We start from the raw sequence: 18745 nt of genomic DNA, 5'->3' as shown, positions 1-18745 counted from the left end.
ACATTTGCTGTTTCCTTCCGCCGAGGTAGAAATTCATGTTACTTCTTCCTCTGTAAACTGCTGATGGGAAATAGTAAGGGACTCATATTGCAGCCCAGGAAGAACAAATAGAAAGAGAAGCACGTAAGTAAGAACACTCACTAAGCCACAGAGATGCTTACCAGGTTGGTCGGCTAGCGCATCGGCACAGCTGGATGCTGTGTATAGAGAAAAGCCACGGCTGATTTAGGATAACAGCCTAAATCAGGTGGCTTTTAGCCTGCTCTTTTTCACTCTGCTGCAGAACCCCAGTGCCAGAAATTTCAGCAAGAGCCACGTTTGTGGCTGGTCTATTCACCGCTAGGAGCTGGGCGACGTGCGGGAAAAGGCTCCCGTTTCAGAAAGCACCTCTTGGCCTCCAGGCTCATTTTCCCAGCTCCAACAGATAAAGGCAGCCACAGATGTGGTTGCAACTTTGATTTTTTTTTTCATTTGAGAAAGCATCTTGCTGGAGAACAGTTGAAAGTGATAGTCCTAAGCACAGACAGCTCAGCTGGTAGACTTAAAGATAAGACCATGGTATTAAGTGTTTAAACTGGGAAGGTAATGGTTTGGCAACAAGGCAGTAGATCAAAAACGTTTGCTGTCCTGTGGTTTTCCAGACAGTCAAGGACCAAAGGCACAAGCTTGTCCGAGACGTCACAACACACTGCTTTTGGATCTGCAGGACGATGACCAGCTCGGGCAAAGGGCCACCCCGGGCAGGGGGCCACCTGGCCGGCAGCTCCGGCAGCACCAGGCAGCCCACGCAGTCAAGTCGCCTTGCCGTGCCCTGGCTGCCCTTACCATGCAATGGGGACATCGGCACCTCCACACCCCCCCCCCCAGCAGCACGTTCAGACACGGGGAGGGAGATCATCCCAGTCATGCTGCAGAAGCTGGATCCCAACCCTGTCCCCCCAGGCACATGCGGAGGTGGGTTGCCTCGGGCATCCCGCGAGCCAAACCGCGTGGAGCAGTGGCTCGGGGCAGACCGCAAGGGACTCGTTCTCCCCTCCTTTCTACTCCTAGAGGAGAAATAGGAAGGCAAATGCAATCAATTTGGCATGTACCTATTTACTATGAGCACATACAAAAGACTTGCAACAGATCTCCTCCCCCACCGCTGGCAGACAGCCAGCACATTGGCAAGCTAAAGATGTTATCTTAAGAATACACTGCAATACCCTTAGTCATGCTGGAAGTCTCCCCATCCGTGAGGAAGCCTGCTGAAGTCAAGGCCCTATTGCAGGATGCCGTCTTCTTACATACTGTCCGTGGGGATGTTCACCAGGGGCTGACTCCTCCACACCACCAGCAGGAGGGGGGGGATGAAACTGGTGGATGGCAAAATTTCCCATGCCTGCTGCCCAGAGCAGGAGAAAAACACTAGTCTTGGCCTCAGCGCACAGATGATGAGAGCACTGCTCGCACCAAGGCTCTGCCCCAGGTGGCTTGGCTTTAATTGACATCCGTAGCTACACTTTGCTTTCTTACATGGAGATTCATGGGGGCAAGCAAGGTTTCTGCGGTGCCTGCCTCTGCAGGGCTTGAGTCGGGCTCCTGGAAGGAGTAGTGAAGGCAGCAGAGCTAAACTGATTTACATCAGCCGAGGAACCACTGCTTGGCTGGGCAGCAGAGCGTAGCAATTGGAGGGAGGAATATCAAATGCAGAGCCTGGCGTTAGTACAGCCCTCGGCTCAGCGTCTCAAGGACTCCGAGGAAAGCAAGCTCAGACAGTGCAACAGGCTTCCAGCAGGAGAAATTGGCTGCAGAGAGCTTTGGGATCATGCCCCTGATGGGCAAATTTGGATTTTGCTGTCAAAAACCTGGTCTCCTGGGAGCAGGAGAGCACTCCTTCCCCTAAACAGTAAAGTTCTTTAGAAAACTAGGCACTGACTCCTGTAATTTCACTCACTGTCACATTTAGGAGTAGCCAGAAGTCGGTGCAAGGAAAGCCATACAGTCTGTTTGGATGATATCATATACTTTAAAAGTCCTCAGGTCCCCACCCCTAACCACGCTCTGATCCGACTGCACAGCAGCAAGTCTTCATGCATCCCTCGACAGAAAACCAGCGTGGGAAAAGCGCCGCACTACAGAAATCAGTGCTCCAGGGCACCCTGCCGTGTACGGTGACATAGCAGCCCGGGGTGTAGACCAGGACAGCGTTTCGGGGTGGAGGCGGACACAAAATCTATCTGACACCATGGTCATCTACAAACTGCCAGATGGATTTAGCAGGTTTGCGGCAGCTGTTAGCTGTTGCGAGTAGATGTATAGATCTTAAGGCCAAAGGATCAAATAAAATCATTTAATATGAACTCCTGCAAGATACAGGCCGCAGAGCTGCAAGTCCATAATTTCTGTCTGACCCTAAGCACGTCTTTTAGGAAGATCTTCATCTGGATGTAAAGATACTGGAAGATGGATGCTCTAGCACCCCTAAGTGCATTTGTAGGTAACTTTAAGCATTAAAAAAGTGAGTTGTCAGTTTTTCCCCTTCCATCTTCAGCTTTCAGGCCGAATGCTGATATGCCTTTGTCCTCCGAATCAAACAGCCCTCTACTCCCAGAAATCTCATTCCCACGTGAGTACTTAGAAATGATGATCAAGTCACCTCCTAGCCTTTCCTTTGTTATGCTAAATTAGTTCCAGCTTCCTTCGTGGTCCCCTTTGGGGAAAAAAACTTTCCGGGCCTCTGAACCTTCTTCTTGCAGGCCCTCTGCCCCCTTGTCCGCTTCCTCCGGCAGACCCGGAGGCCACGCTCCCGGCGCGGGCTGGGCAGGCCAGGCCCATGGTCACCGTGCCAGCAGAGCCCTGATGATTAAGCAGGAAGTCAAGGCTGATGATTAAGCAAATCACTCTGGTAGATAGGGAAACAAGTTCTGAGCCAAGCTGCTTGCGCTTGGAGGCTTCTGGAAAAGCATCTTGCTGTCCCAGCCTGGACATGCTAGCACCTGGCCATTTTTCTTGAAGGTGCAACATCAACGCCCCCGAAAGCATCCCGAAGATGGGAGGTTTCCCTTCCCTCTTCCTGTTGCTGCCTCGATTACTGAAGTATCAGCTGTTCTGGCTTTCCTTCCGCACCCAGCGCACTAGATAACACTGTGTGCAACCAAGTCTGCAATACAAATAATTAACAGCAATAATTAACCTCTTCGATTGCTTTCGTGTGGTCCAATCAAAACTCTGGGGTGCTTTTGTTTGCTTCCTTGCTGCATGACAATAGCTTGATGGATTTATATTAGAAAATTAATAAATAGGCAGTACCCATGGCAAGAAATAATTGGGAGGGCTTAATGTCACTGATTACATTATCCATTCAAAAAATGAAAGTTCTAGCAAAGCTTTTCTCTTCTTTCCTGCATCTAAACATCAGGAGTTCAATGCCTGCAAGGTCACCTCTTTGTGCACCTTCATGTCTCTCCTTAAAACTCATCTTTGCTACAATGCTCTGAAGACATTTGGCAGTGGCTGACAGTGAGGGTGACATTTTTCATGCTAATCTTCACCGTCGCATCACTTCCCTCTGCTGTTTCTACGTTCGTTTTCTGCTCGCTCCTTAGCGGCTGCCACCCAAAGCCACCACTTCCATTTTTAGCTAAAGCTGGGATTGTCAGGGTTTGGTCTGAGAATTCAGGTCAATGGTAGACCCAGAGCCAACTCATGGGTTTTATCTTGCTGGATCCAGATGTGAGGTTGGCCTTGCCTTGCACATCCCTGCTCTCACAACCTTCATACCCCACTGCCAGCTGCAGGCACAAAGCACAAGAAGACCACCCAGCGGTCACCCGAAGGCCGTGATCGAGCAGAGCTCAGGGGGCAGTGCAGCAGGACAGGCCCATCTCTCCCTGGTAACATCTGTGTCTTCTCCTCTTCCACTCCATGGGATGAGCATCGGTTTCCTCTCTGGTGAGAAGCTCACAGGGTTTAAGATGCTCTTGCTCCTTGGAGAGCAAGTCATTATGATCGCAGCACGCTTGACAACGTTTTCTGCTCCAGGACTACGGACACAAGCTGCTAGCAAGATCAGGGCAGCACAGAACCAGGCAAGACTGCAAGGAAGGCATTCCTCTTCCTTAAAGTCTTGCTGGGAGAGAAACTCTGCTTTCAAGCACACACAAGAAGCAACGGTGGTCTTTGAGCCCGAGGAGAAGCAAAGGGAAGGGAAGGTCCTGGTGTGCAGGAGCTGTGCCAGCTCTGGGTGCAGAGTAGCTGCTCCCAGGAAATTGTCATCTCTGTGGCACACCACCCCCTACCTAGTGAGACAACCAGGACACTACGGCTTGTGTGGGATCAACGCTGACATCTGGAGAGATGCCTCGGTCCTGGCTCATGGGGACCATTTGCTCTTGCCACCACACATAACTGGCGGTCATGGAGAGCATTCCTGCACTGGAGAGGTCCCACGCAGGGCAGGGCCCCACCAGCAGCCCTGGCCTGGGCTGCTCCTGGCTCCCCGGCTGGAGCAGGGAGCTGGGCAGCGCGGGGAGCCCTGGTCAGCTCAGCTCCCGGTTTGTGAACTCCGAGCTCCATCTAGTGGGACTCGGCCAAGGCCTGCGGCGTTTCTGGGACTTTCCTAAAAGTTTTAGATGTCGCTCTGCATAGCCGAGCCCTGGTGAAATCCCCCTGAAAATGCCCAGAGGCTGAGCATTTCCCAGAGCACCATCCCCACACCACTAACTGGAGCATTGCTGCGCTGCAGCTCGCTGCCACGTCCATAGGACGCGACAGAGAAGGCAGCTGCTGGCCGGCCCTACAGAAAAGCCCTGCTCACTGCTGCTCAGAGCTGGTGTTATCCTGTGACAAATGCTGCTTGACATACAGCACGGTCATCCATCTCCAAAAAATGCACTTTAAGCTAGAGAAAAGGTCAGCTCCACAATTCCCTGTCGTCCCAGTCACGAGGACACGTGCTCTCCCTGGCGGCATTAGGACACTTCTGCTGCCAGAATCTATCAGCTCTCATCCAGATCTTCCTGACGCCACCATAAATCAGGAGCGGCCACTCAGCTGCCCGCAAAGTCCAGCCTGTGCAGTGCCTGGGAGGACGAGCCCAGAACAAGGCAGCGAGCTCGGGCAGCACCTGACAAGCACTCGGGGGGCAGAGCTGACATCGGTGCTGGCAGGAAGGAGTACCCAGAGATCCTCCTGGGTGGCACGATCAACTCAGGAGGGTTGCTGCAGCTCGGGCAGAGTGGGTAAATCCCGCAAGGTGGGTGAGCTCAGAGATCAGTGAAGGAGCTCACCCGTGAGGAGTATCATGGATTTCCCCCTTCTTCCTAAACCCCAATGCTTTAGGGAGACGAATCCATCCTTGATGCCAGCTGCAGCGTTTGCACGTTGCTCTTTGCCTCTCTTCCCCCTCAGCCTTTCCTCCACAGATTTCTCCATAAAACACAGATGGAAATGTTCAGAGGTTGCTTTCATGTGTTCAAAGGTTACTTACAATCTGCCTGCTGTGCAAGCGTAGCTCCCTAAACTTCTTTAGGTTTAATTTGCTCTAGCTATTAAGAGAAGGCAAGCACGTAGATTCAAGGCCTGAGGGACGTTCTCAGACACTTCTCCTCCGGGAATTGCAAGGCTGCAGCTTTGCAGCTCAATCCCCACATAGGATTAACGTGCCCTTCTCTCCAGAGAGGAACCGTTTAAACAATTACTCCTGGCAATGCTCCTTCCCAAGGGACACGGATGTTTGGTTTTCCTACAGCAGCCGAATCTTGAACACAGGTGCTGCGTTTCCGCCGAGGCGTGACGGGCGCCGGCCGCGCAAGCCCAGCGCCCGGCCCCTGCTCCCCGCGCCACGCCGCGGCCCGGCCCCTGCCCACGGCCCTGAGGCAGGCGCCAAAGCTGCGACCGAGGCAAGACGACGCTTGGAGAGGCTCGTCGCGCCCGGAAACGAGCCGTATGTCCAGAGCAGCGGACAGGAGGGCGGCAGCGTGAACACGAGTCCTCTTCAGCACGGGAACGGTAGAGAGAGAAGCCTCAAGGAAAACTGAAAGAGAAAGGAGGGAGTTTGCAGAGCCTCCTCTAAGGAGCTTTATCCAGCTCTGGAGCTGTCAAAATCCACCTTGTCAGGATAACTGAAGAAAAGCAATTTCCTAAAGAGCAATGAGCTAAAGCGAAGGCAACATATTTCCCCCGCCTTGGAAGCAGGATATACTGAATTATCACATCGGGGAAGAGCCTGGCGAGACGTTTTGACACACGTCGCTCAGGCACCGAAGAGCTGCAGCCTCTTCTCCGGGAAGCGGAGCGACGAGGGTGAAGGGGAATGGGGGGGGGGAGCGGCGGCGGGGCGAGGAGGAGGAGGGAGGGCGGGAGGGAGGGAGGAAGGGGGAGGCGCGCGCCGCGCCGCTCGGGGCTTCCCGCCGGGGAACCGCGCGAGGCAGCGCCGGCGAGACACGAAAGCCCCCGGCGAAGCGCAAATACGGAGCGGAAACGAGGAGCGAGCGAGAGCCTCCCCTTTGCGAGGAAAGAAATAAAGATATCCCCCGCTTCCCCTTATCGCCCGCCGCCGCGCCGAGGCCTCCGGCAGCACAGCACAACCCCCGGACTTGCGTGCTGCAGGGCACGCTCCACAGGGCGCCGGGGAGCGATGGAGAGCACGCGGGACAGGCTCCCGAAACACACGGAGGAGCGGAGACGAGGGCGCCGTCCTGCCCCACCGCTGGTGCCAAACGCGTCCGGTCGCGTCGCTGAAGAATTGCTCTGTGCTGCTGGTATTTGCTGTCGTTTTCTGCACAGCTCGGACTGCGTTTGGAGCCGCGGGGAGGTTCATGCTTCGCACGGCTCTGAAGTGCTCAGCGTGCAGTAGCCAGCTATAGATTCTGGCAGTCGTAAAATCCAGGAAGAAGCTGGAGAAGACAGGTAGCAAGCTTGCGGACAAACACCCAACAGCGCTAGGGGAGCAAGTTCAGGGAAAGACCAGGCGCCAGCAACGTGGCGAGAGCGGAGGGGCGACCCAGCAGCCCGGCTCTCCGTGCAGCGACGTCGCCCGAGGGAGACGGCGCGGTCGGCGAGAGGCATCGCTCACGCCAGCCCGAGAGCACCGCGGCCGGCGCAGACTGGGGCTAGCAGCGCTGTAGCTTGCCAAGCATCCTTAATGGGAAACGGCGTCCGGTAAAGGCATCGTCTTTTAGCACATCCTCACAGGAAATTTGCTACAGGTAGCCAGCTTGGCAAGGCATGCAGAACACCCTAGCAGCTCTGCTTAATTTTTCGAGAAGTCAGGGAGAGATTGGAAGCATCAACCACTTTTTTTTCCTCCCAGCTAATTCAGAGTAGTCTTCAGTGCACATCACAGCTCCCTCTTTATGGCAGCTAACATGGAGAGAGGGATCAGGACAACCCTCTTCCTGCAGGACCTCTACTGACTTGTAAGTCATTGCTCTGGACTTTTTGCAGTGTAACAGCGCAGCAATGACTCGTAAGGATCCTCATCTCCATCGCCCTTGGAAGTGCCCACCCTGGAGAACATGCACACTAGGAGGAGACCCTGGCTGATTCTGGCATCTTGTGGGTATCAGGAGCCAAGCAAGGTCTCACACCTGGGCAAAACTGGTGTAAATAGAGCAGCAAAGTGGAGAGGATAAGATCTGGCAAAGAACTATTTTAAGGTTAAGGTGACAGGAAGCTGATTTTGCTTACCAGAGTAAGCAAACTCTCCAGCAACAATTTTACTTGCAGTCTGAAGAGAAAGAAAAGGGAGAAATCAAGACAAAAACACTGTATGAAATGAGTAGAACATTGGACAAAAAAAAAGAAGGGAAAAAAATCAAAAGCTATATTAAACAGCAGCACCCAAGGGAGAGAGGAAAAGGGGAGTTTAATAAAGAAGGTAACTGGTTGGTTCCACTGAACAAATGCTGGTTAACAGGAAAATTCATTTCTGCAGTATTAAACAAGGCAATAAGCTGGTCGGGGCAGAAAAAACAAGTGCTCTCAAATACAAGTCAAGTGGCTTTACTGACTCTGAACACTCGGCTGGACCAGAAAGGCTCTTTTATAAAGCGGCCTTAGCAAATGCATGCAGATTGCTAAGAGCAAAAGTCAGAGAAGACTACACACTTGGGGACACGTCCTCTGCTCGTGCTAATACGTGTCCCTCCTGATTCGGGCAGCAGGCTTAAATGTCTGCACCAACAGGCAGCAGAAACATGCAGAAACCACCCAAGATGCCTCATATATCTTGGATTTAACTCACTGAAATGAAACTTTGGTAGAAAAAACCTGCTATGAATCACCACCCTTTACTCCTGTCAGGGCTCTGGCCCCAGCGCCGGGAGGCAGGGTTACGGCACAGCTGCCGCTCTCAGCCCGTGCAAAGCCACAGACGCCAGAAAGGTGCAGCCTGGGAAGAAACACTCCACCACACTTAACCATTCGAAGAGAAACGCTGGGAAAATATTGACTATACTACAGGTGGAAGGGAAAAAAAAGCCCCTGCAGAAGCAAGCAAGCCTTGGCTCCAACGACTCACAGCAGCCAAGCCATCTTGTGGGAACATCAAGCTGTGCACCATTAGTTACAGGAGAGCTGGAAGACGGCTCCAGCTGGCAGAGGACACCGAAGCTGGAGGTGCCATCAGGAGAGAGTCTATTGCTGGCAGATAAGGTTTGTTCAAATTTGTCTGAGCTTTTAAATCAATAGAGAAGCGCTGCCAGGAGACACGAGGGAAGCGGTTAACGGGAATGACCAAGGCCGTGGCCCAGCAGAGGCTGCAGGGCTGTGGCCAGGCTACGTGGGTCCTGGACCCCGTTCAGCTGCTGGCCCATGGCAGTGCCTCAGACAACTCGCCATTTCCTGCCCCTGTACCATAAGGTAATGTAAAGGAATGGAGCTGCTGAAGGTCCTTACTCCCTCCTGGTAAACCGGGGCTCGAAGAACACACGTGAGTGAGCTGAGAGAAGACATCCATCCGCGTGACAGCCATCTCCACCTCCATCTCCATCCGCAGCCTAACTGAGGTCAGTTTTCCGGTAGCCATCACAGCAAAGAGGGTCCTGAAGGTTGGATTTGCAAGAGGCCCCGGCAGGCTGGTGGCATGGCACAGGCTGAGCGGGACAGGAAAGCCTAAGGACGCCTTTCCAGAGAGCTCTTGGATGTGGGAGTAGGAAGTTTGTACTGCTGTTCCCACGCAGAAGCACAGAGATGCATCCGAACCTTAAAGCCACCTTCCTCTTACGAAGCTGAAGGACCGCTTCTTAATTTTCTTAGCCACAGCAATAAAACAAGGCAGCCGTTCCTAGACCGAACCATTTTAGGCCTCATCGTGACCTCAAGCTTTACACTGAATAGCAACTTACTTCTGCAACTTAGCTGTTCTGTTAAAAGCAGATTTTTTGGCCACACCAATCTGTTCCCACCCCCCCATAGGAGACAGATCTTCCTACTCTCTCACCATTTTAGCTCCTTTTCAAGAGATACTTGAGAAACGGGAGCGCGTTCCAGACCCAGTACGTGACATCCACAGGCACAGCCAGAATTGTGTCAACCGGGGCACAGGATTTCCCAACTACCTGCTAACTATAGTCCCTGTAGTGCCCAGACACTTATAACCCTGAAAACCCCCTCGAGCGGCCAGTCCCACGTGGACGCGGTACTCGAGGTGTACTCCCATCTCCCTGGAAGGGAGGATGCTAAAGGAGGAGCCCGTTTCATCCTTCGCTGCGAGCCCTTTGCAGCGCGTAGGTGTCAGCACGGAAGACTACATCGTTCACTGCCACCACTTCTCCCCGGCCCGAATTGCAAAATGCAGCTCTAACTACGCTGTCGGAACTGGCCGGGCCACTGTTCATCAAAAAGAAAAGTCGAATTGCTGAATCCCCTACTCATCAATCTCCGCTGATTATTATTCCAACCATCCGGGCAGCATTAAGTGAAAGCAGAGCCCGGGACGCGGTCGCTCTTCGGACACGGCAGCCTTTTGCCTGGAAATCACAAGTTCAAAGGCATCAGAAACAGAAACCTCTTGTGAGAACAAACCCTCGTGTCAAAAAGAAAAGGGAAGACTTGACAAAATAACGGCAAAAGGAAGATACGGCAAAAGGAAGATACAGCAACCACCTACTTATCGCAATGCGTCCAAGGGGCAGTTCTGCGCATAAGGAACCGGTCGTCCGCGCTGCTCTCGGAGAGCAAACGCTGCCCCGAAAGGTTAGCGCCAGCCTAAGCGAAGCGGCAGGAACTGCAGCGTTTTCCAGAAGCACAGCTGCCTCCACGAGAAACGAGGGAGACGCGACTCCCCGGGTGTCTGCGAGCCGGGCCGTCGCCAGGCCCGCGCCCTTGCCCGCCGGCTCGTTCGGGTACCAGCCCTCAAAACGACGCCAAATTGCTGCTTACCAGTCTCAGCGACGAAGCAGGTGTGTATTTTCTAAACCTCAGAAAACAATGCAACATATAAGCCAAAATCGTTTCCTATACTCCTTAAATTGCATCTCAAGTACCGTTCTGCAGCTCAGAGCAGAAAGCAAGACGAGGAGGATCCACTCTCTGGGTCAGCAACGCAGAGCTAGAAAGCACTAGTTACAACCAAGGTGAGACTGAAAACCCCAATTTGCTTGCAAAACTAATTAGCTAATGTTATTAGAAAGCACTATAGAATAAGCAAGAGCAGAGTCAGATTCTACAGCTATCCGAGCAAAGGACAGTTTAATAACTGTACTTAGCCACTGTAAAAAAAAAAAAAAAATCTTTATGGATTAGATTTCAGCCTGGGCAACATTTGTACATCTTAGGCTTTGCAAAATGGCTTGGGAAAGAGGGTTTCACCATAGCAAACACAGCTACTTCACAGCAAGATTTATTAATACATCCAAAAGAAAGAAAGAAAATCATTTTGTCACACTATATACAGATAATACATACAGTGTTTTATACACATATTACATCAGTTTTTACACAAGAAAAATATACATAAAAATGTAAACTTTTGTATACAAAAACCCTTAAACAAATTAAACAAGGACCAGATAACAAAAGGAGACCAATCTATCATCATCTCATTGATTCTTTTTTTTTGTTTTTTTTTTTAATGGTAATACAGTACATTCATCGAGAAGTATGAGGAACATGTGAGCCAACTTCTCCTATTTAAAGGGAGAGCACAAACGGGAGCTTCCCTCCCCGCCGCTGGAATGCTGTGCGGGCGCGCTCCCGCTCCCGCTGCCGCTCGCTCGGGGCCGGGGCCGGGGCCGCGCGCGGAGCGGCCCGTCTCCTCGGCGTCCCCGCGCGCCTCCGAGCCGGTCTCGCGGCTGGCGGCCCGAGGAGCCGGGACGGACGCGGCAGGGCAAGTCTGTCCGCTCCCTTTCAGCCGAGCGGGTTTAGCTTCGCCGCCGCGAAGCTGCCGACTTCTCCCAACGTCTGGTTCGCTGAACACGCGTGTCGGGGGCGAGAGGGAACGAGGACGGGGTGTAAGAGACTGCTAATCCTTGCTACCGTGCAGTTCCTTCAAGACCAGCTCCGCTCGCAAGCTGCAATTCACTGGTTCAAAATACACTGCCTCACCTTTGCTTTCCCACTGCAACTCGTTTACGCTCGAAACGCGAGCGGCCGGACAAGCGCGCCAGGCCTCTTCGTTACAAGGCTGTTTCTGATATCAAAGTGTGACCAAGCTACCTTTAAAATGACACCAAACACAAACGTCTCCGAGACAGCCTTAAAAAAAAAGAGCGATCGCTCCCTCCAAGCACTTCAGATTGTCCATTTGCCATCATCTTTTTAATTAAATCTAAGGTAAAGGTATTTACCGCTAATTGCACAGAGGACATCGGCCGGGTTCGTGGCATCTGTTTTGCTCCATTTGCAGAAAAGCACATTGGTGGAGGATTGAAAAACAAATACAAGAACAAAAACCCAAAACATCCAGCCCCCAAAACCCCAGGCATCAAGTCAGAAGGGAATTACTCAATGTGATGGTGGGGAGGGGGGAGGAAAAAAAAATAGTTGCAGAAACTCTTTGGAAACAAACAACAGATTCCAGTGAAGGCTTCTCACATTAACTAAGTTGAAGACTTGTTACAGACACCTTCATGAAAAAAAAAAAAAATCCATCCTCTACAAAGTATGTTAAAATGCGAAACAATAATAGTGATGAACTGACATTTTTCCTGAAATGACAGAAGAAAATGAAACCTTCTTAGTGAGATCAGTACTGCTAAATGTAGAAGGTCAGCAAAGATTTAAGAAGGCAAAGGAATGAGGGAAAGCTGTGTAAAAGAAACTATGAATCATTAATTGTAACTGGACAAAGGGGGAGGATGGGGCAGAATGCGGTTAGAGCATGCCTCCAAAAATCCTGAAGGAAATACATACTTAGAAACTTGTGTTTCCCTTTCTTTCTTACGTCCATCTAACAGGCAGTGGGAGTAAGGGGCTGCCTGCGTGCGTTTTCTAACAACCCCTTTACTGAAATTCAAAAGATAATTACAAATGGCTTTAGATAATCAAGAGTCTCCTTTTTAAAATAAAACTTTGATAACACATTTTTCTATTTCTTCTATATAATGCGGTTTCAGTGAAAATATTCTATAAGGGACAGCAATTTGCAAAAATGTAAAAAAAAAAAAAAAATTGCCAACCAAGGTTCGTAACATATACACATGTATATGCAGCACATCTACACTCTATATACATATTTAATATACGTATGCACGAGTATATATCAGGAGAGAGTCAATGGGCACGTTCTCTCTCCACCTACACAAACTGAAATAGCGTAACATATGTGTGCATATAAAAAAAATGTATTATACACACACAGTACACAGACATACCCATACACACGCCCAAGCACATGTACCATGGAACTCTTCATGGACGACTGCATGAAAGCTCAGGTGGGACAGTACGTCGGTTACCTTTTTCTAATAGAAATGCAAGGAAGACAAAATCCCATGGCTGAACTGTGGCCAGGAAAAACAGTGCCACGTCCATAGCGAAATGTGGAATGCAACAAGGCTCGATGACGGAATTGGAACAGCGTTCTCCATTGAAACTCAAGCGTAAGTTAGCAGGAGTTTCAACGGCGGTTAAGTGTGACTGGGCAGGTTTCTGACAGCTGCTTTCTGCTAAAAGGACACGGAAGCCCCATTTAGCCAAGAAACAGGAAAGACTCACAACCACGATCCACTCGCATAAGCAAAATCACTGAATGCACAGTAAGATGCAAAGCACTAGCATGTTAATGGTCAACTCTGCAGGTCATTTTAAAATCTGCTTAACAGTGGATTCTCATTCACAGCTCATTTTAGTATCTGTTTAAGCCCAACAGGAAAGAGCGGTGTTTCTGCTGATGTACTGGACGACAACGCCAGTGCTCAGAAGAGAGCACAAGCCTGCGTTCTGCTCGCTGCTTCGTCATGGCAAACGTGTGTATCAAACTCTGTTTCTCTCTGGGGCTGAAAACTGAAGATTTTTCCAGTAAGCTTGCTTTTCTCATTTGGGATATTTTCCTCTAAAATATAATACTGAGTTAGCCTTTTAACATGCTAGAAAGCTTTGCACCTCTTTCAAAAAACAGAAAAACAACAACAAAAAAGGTTTGTTTTCATACCAAATCAATCACAGTCGTAGTCAAGCACAATTCAGTATCTGGGAAATGTTGAGCAAGTTCAAGCAAATGTTCAGGGCCCAATTCAGCTGTCACTACAGTCACCAAGAGAATTTTAGTAGTGTATAAGAGCAGCTGAATTGGGCCATTAAAGCTGATTACTGCCAGCAAGATAAACTTTTGAGACGCTGGGGCAGGAGGAGCTGGAATGGAGGCAATGGAGCAGCGAAGCAGAAGAGGTCGGCATTGCAAGAGGCCTCAAAGAGTGGTAATACAGAATAAACAGAAGCAAAAATGTACCAAGGAAATTCCACTCTGAGGGCTGAAGTAACAAAAAAATCAACGGTGACCAAGCTCAGATCAATCACTGGTGTCATCCAAATCCCTCAGAAGAATTAAAACCACCTTGTTTGGCACAAGTGCTTACCTGTTACATGTAAGTTACTGTGGATATTCTTTCTCTTTAGCTCACACACTTACTCGTGTTACAGCTAACGTACATGTGTGTGATAGTATGTATATTCCATCTATACATCTGTACGCATGTACATATAGATTTAGATTGATTGCATTCATACGTATTTATTGTACATCATGAGGGCAATTCCACATTCAGCAAAGTGCTACCAACATCTCATATACAGATATATCTCTCTGTACAGGTATACACAGAAACGGGTCTATTCTTCCCCATAAAGGCATAAAGAATTACACTGATAAATCCCATTACCACCAAATAAGAAGGAAAGGCCTCTGACAACTTCCACCTCCCTGCCCTTCGCTTGTATGCGTATGTGCAAGAGAGGATTTATGTGGAGGTATGTCTGGGGGGTGTCAACAGACTGAGAGGGAGAGGGATGTAAAACTTAAAAAAAATAAAAAATAAAGAATTGATTTGCAACTGCTTAAAAAAAAGCCTTCAAAAAATTAAAATATCTGTGCAATACTGGAAGCTCTGTTTTTCTAAACAGATCTTAAAGTCACCAGGATCATCATGATTAAAAGTGATAATGGTATGAATACGTAACATTTAAAATTTTATTTTCTCCAGCCTAAATGTCGAGACAGATGAATAATAAGAGTAAGCGAATCTGTAAGAACGTTTCCAATTTCTCACAATTTCCAGTGAGAACTCCCAAAAAGAAAGAGCTTCCTTCTCTGATTATGAGAAAAATTAAGTGGCCATAATTCAATTCAGAATTTCACAGCACAAATTTAACTCCCTCGATCAAAAAAAATATATAGTTCTGTAATCAGACAAAAGCAATTTGAGGGCAAAATTAATACACACATAAAAATCCTCAGAAAAGAAAAGAATTACTCTGAAAACAATATCCTTTTACAGAATGGAGATCAGTTCATAAACAATGCCTCTTACAGCCTAATTTGAGAACACAAATACAACTGATTATCAGCATTTTCTAAATCAGACCAAAGGAGATTCAGGTATTAATTTGCAGAGATACAGTAATTCCCATGTCTCACCATTCCACCAAATACAGACCTTCCCATTTCAATTTCTCCTGAGAAACACACTCATTTCTCCCATCTCCCCCGGTCTCCTGTTTATTTTATTTTAAAGGCTGTCTTTGGGAGCTTGGTATTTTCATGACATTTTAAACAGGGCTCAATGCAACTCATTTGAAAAAAAAAAAAAGTAAAATTGACATGATATCAGAGTTAGCCTTATAACAGCAGATTATGTAGTAGAGAGTTTGAGTTATTTATACAACAGTGAGGACATAATAACCCCCTACTAAATAATCACATTTCTACAATACATTCCATCACCTCTCAACTACTTTTCTCTTTACAAAGCTATGACCTACATACAATATACACATTCGTATCGCACATACATCCCCCCCAATGCATATTTTTTGTGTGTATATATAATACATACATGCACACAAGCAGTCTAATTCTATTTATAAGTCACAGTGGGAATTCCTTTGTGAGGAAAGGAGGGGAAAAATTCCTGAATAAGACACTGTAGATTCCTAATGTTCTGACTTTTCAAATTCCAACTCACAGAGCTAACTGGAAATAAATACATTTTAAAAAGAAAAGGTCTTACAAACTTGGTTCACAACTTCCAGCTACAGTAGTTGGATTTTTAATTTGATCTATTTATCCTGTAACTAAATTTCTAATCATAGGTACAAACCACAGATAAATTATTGCAGAATGTAACACTCAAAATAAAATTAAAAGAGTTATAGGAACAGCAATATAAGGGTTAAAAAGAGTTCTATGCTTTGTTGATACAGGATACCATTTTATTTTATTTATATATATATATATCTATATAGAGATATAGATATAGATATCTGCAAGGTAGCAAAGAATAGCTGTACACCTTGACACGGCAAAGATCCAGTGTAAAAAGGTGCTTCACTAGTTTGTTTTTCCAAAAAAGCTTGTATATAATTTTATAGCTATTAAAAACACATATGCAACATAATTCATTACACTCAATACAGCTTTAGTATAAAACTTATAATTTATGAGGTGATGTTAATAGCATAAATTAATATACCATTTCTCTTTAAATCTACAATAAGTATTCTGAAAGCTCATTGGGGAAGGGTATCTTTAAATAAAAGTTTAAAGCTGAGCGTGATGAAAAAAGATTCTGTATGTTGAACTTGAGACGAGAGCCCCGAGAAGAGAAAGAGTCCCTAAGCCAGACACTGTGGACTATAAAACTGAACAAAGATTTCTCTTTCTTGCGCTCTCACTTAGATGACGCTCTACCTTAAATTATTATTTACTTTTAAAACTATTTACTTTTTTTTTTTTTTTTGTTAACTGCCCTTATTTCCACAAGGAATCCCTGAGACATACCCAAAACTGTACAGTGAAAGTAATCACTGTTCAGAGAAACTGGTTCAACCCCTTCTAGCAGGATGTAGATATTTTGCATGAGAATCCAACTGTCCATCCCTTCAGAACGAAGCTGTTTTCACTGGAACCACCTATGCTGTTTAAGACGCAGGTTAGAGAGTCATTTCAGGGTAAATCAGTCCACTCCAAAGTAGAAGCAAATGGCATAGCAGTTAGCTACATTAGCGCAATCTGCACCAAAGTTAAAGTTTTCCAGAGGATATCTGAGAACATTACCTACCCAGAGCCCGCTTCAGTGGCCACCAGCTTATGAAGACACAAAGTGGGTAAAACATTAGCACTGCTGGACCAAGTTCAGCACGTGCGTGCAGCTCATACACGCGTACTCTGTCGCCGTCTCACTGTGCGTGTGTTTGGGGGGCTGGCAAGGAGGACGAGTACGAATAATGCATTTTTCTACACTGTGTATATACAGTTGTAATGTCAAAAGCCTAGATTTCATCTTGTTCACTTCTCAACTGGATTCTACGAGCCAGGGAAGGCTAAACGTAACACCAACACTTCAAGGAGCCAGAAAAAGAAAGCCTTCTCCAACTACTGTTACTAATCTGTAGGCAAGCCCATTTTCTTCCGTCATGCTTCCACCATCTTGCCTTATTCCACAAGAGCCAGAAAATGAGAATGCAAAAGCAGAGCAAAACAGGGGAAAGCACAGAACCCAGCACCCACGGGGCAAGGGAAGGGAAAAGAATCTCCCCAAGCCCAGTCACTACTTTTGCCTAAACGGCTGAAGACATGAGTGAGAAAATGGTTCCAAGACACATTTGCTTTTCTTTTGTCAGTTCTTCCTTCTCTCACAAACTCTTCTTTCTCAGCAACAGTGTTTTTGTCTAATTTTAAAGACCGAATCAAAAAACAAATCAAAACCAATCCGATAGAGTTAAGGTGTCTCAAGAGCAGACCTCTCCAAAAGTCCAGGTTTAAATTCATTAAATATAAGTTTACATCTTTCCACCAGTCACCCTTACTTTTAGTTGGGCATCTTCACGCAGGTATTTAAAAAAAGAATTTAAGTAAGGGAAATATTTTAAAGCTTTCTAGGTGATTTTCTGCTGATGTACTTCTCAAAACGAGAGGAACCTGTGAGAAGGTGGGTAAATTCCCACTCAGAACGCCTGCAACATTCACTGCTAATGCGTGCACTCCCAGGATCAGTGTTGTACCCTCAGCAGCTAGGTCACGACGTATCAGCGTGCTTTGAAACATCATCTTACTCACTGAGCTGAGAAACACTTTGATCTATTGCACTGTCGCTCTAGCATCCAAAATGTATGTTATGAATTGCAGCAATCTCTCCTCCTTTTCGTTTTACAGTCAGATTCGCTCAGGACCAAGCCACAGAAGAATTACTGGTTGGCATTACTTACATTGGAGAAGTATCTGAGAATGGGGAAAAAAAAAAAAAAAAAAAAAAAAAAAAAAAAAGAAGTGATGAAGAATGCAGAGAGGAAGGAAACACATGAGCTAAGAGGAGCAGCCCACAGCACCCCTTTTTCAGTTACCCACTATTAAAGGTCACCCAAGAGACCAGGAAGGCCCTGTGAAAAGATGGGATCAGCACATTAGCCCAAACCTATTATTTCAGTTATTATTTCCACCACCACAGGACCTCGTAGCAGGCCTGCACAGGAGACTCCTTCACACGAAATGGCAAAAACACTGCAGCGAACAGAAGCATCCCAGAAGGAAAGCTGCCCAGACACCCACAGAAATGCCTCCCGGCAGAGAATCACCTTTTGTCTGCCGAAAACACCTTCTGCGATCGCCCCTGCTTCCCACAAGTCATGAAAGATTCAAGGTGGCTGCGTTTTCTAGAAATTTTTCCCTCCCCCTTGTCCAAAACGCTTTTGCAGTTTGAAAAGTCAGCTGTGGATTCGGCTTGCTGCAGCACAAAGGCTGGGTGAAATATTTCTGGAGCTCTGCTGATGCCTCCAGGGAAATGCAACACCCGCGATGCTGCAGTCCCTCAGGAAGGAGTGGTAATTTCACAAGCAGCCTAACAACCCATGTATTAATCATCAGGGCTAACTTAACAGTGAATGCACCTTCACAGGGTTTATTTTACACCACGGTGAGACCCTTCTTTCCCAGCAAGCAGATTCAACCCTAGACTGCATCTGGATGCGCTTACAGCAAAATGAAGCTTCAAACGAAATTTTAGTATGTATGTGTGGGTTGCATCCTAGGTCTCCACCTGGGCAGTGCCTCTGAAGCCAATGGCACCAAACTGTACACGGCAGCTCGGAACAGAAATTCCCAGCTTTC

The 18745-nt window shown here is 47.7% G+C and overlaps 1 protein-coding gene across 2 annotated transcripts in view; it reads right to left on the bottom strand.

Moving 5' to 3' along the window:
• Positions 1 to 14129: 14129 nt before the first annotated feature.
• INO80D (INO80 complex subunit D) overlaps positions 14130 to 18745 on the bottom strand; it is a 41753-nt gene continuing 37137 nt past the window's right edge. For both annotated transcript variants that reach the window (XR_009958866.1, XM_062579481.1), the window contains exon 13: positions 14130 to 17860. The gene's annotated coding sequence lies outside the window, so the exon portion shown is untranslated. The remainder of the gene's footprint in view (positions 17861 to 18745) is intronic.

Source organism: Rhea pennata, chromosome 6, assembly GCF_028389875.1.
Source record: "Rhea pennata isolate bPtePen1 chromosome 6, bPtePen1.pri, whole genome shotgun sequence".
Lineage (NCBI taxonomy): Eukaryota > Metazoa > Chordata > Aves > Rheiformes > Rheidae > Rhea > Rhea pennata.
This window is presented reverse-complemented; position numbering and strand designations above follow the sequence as displayed.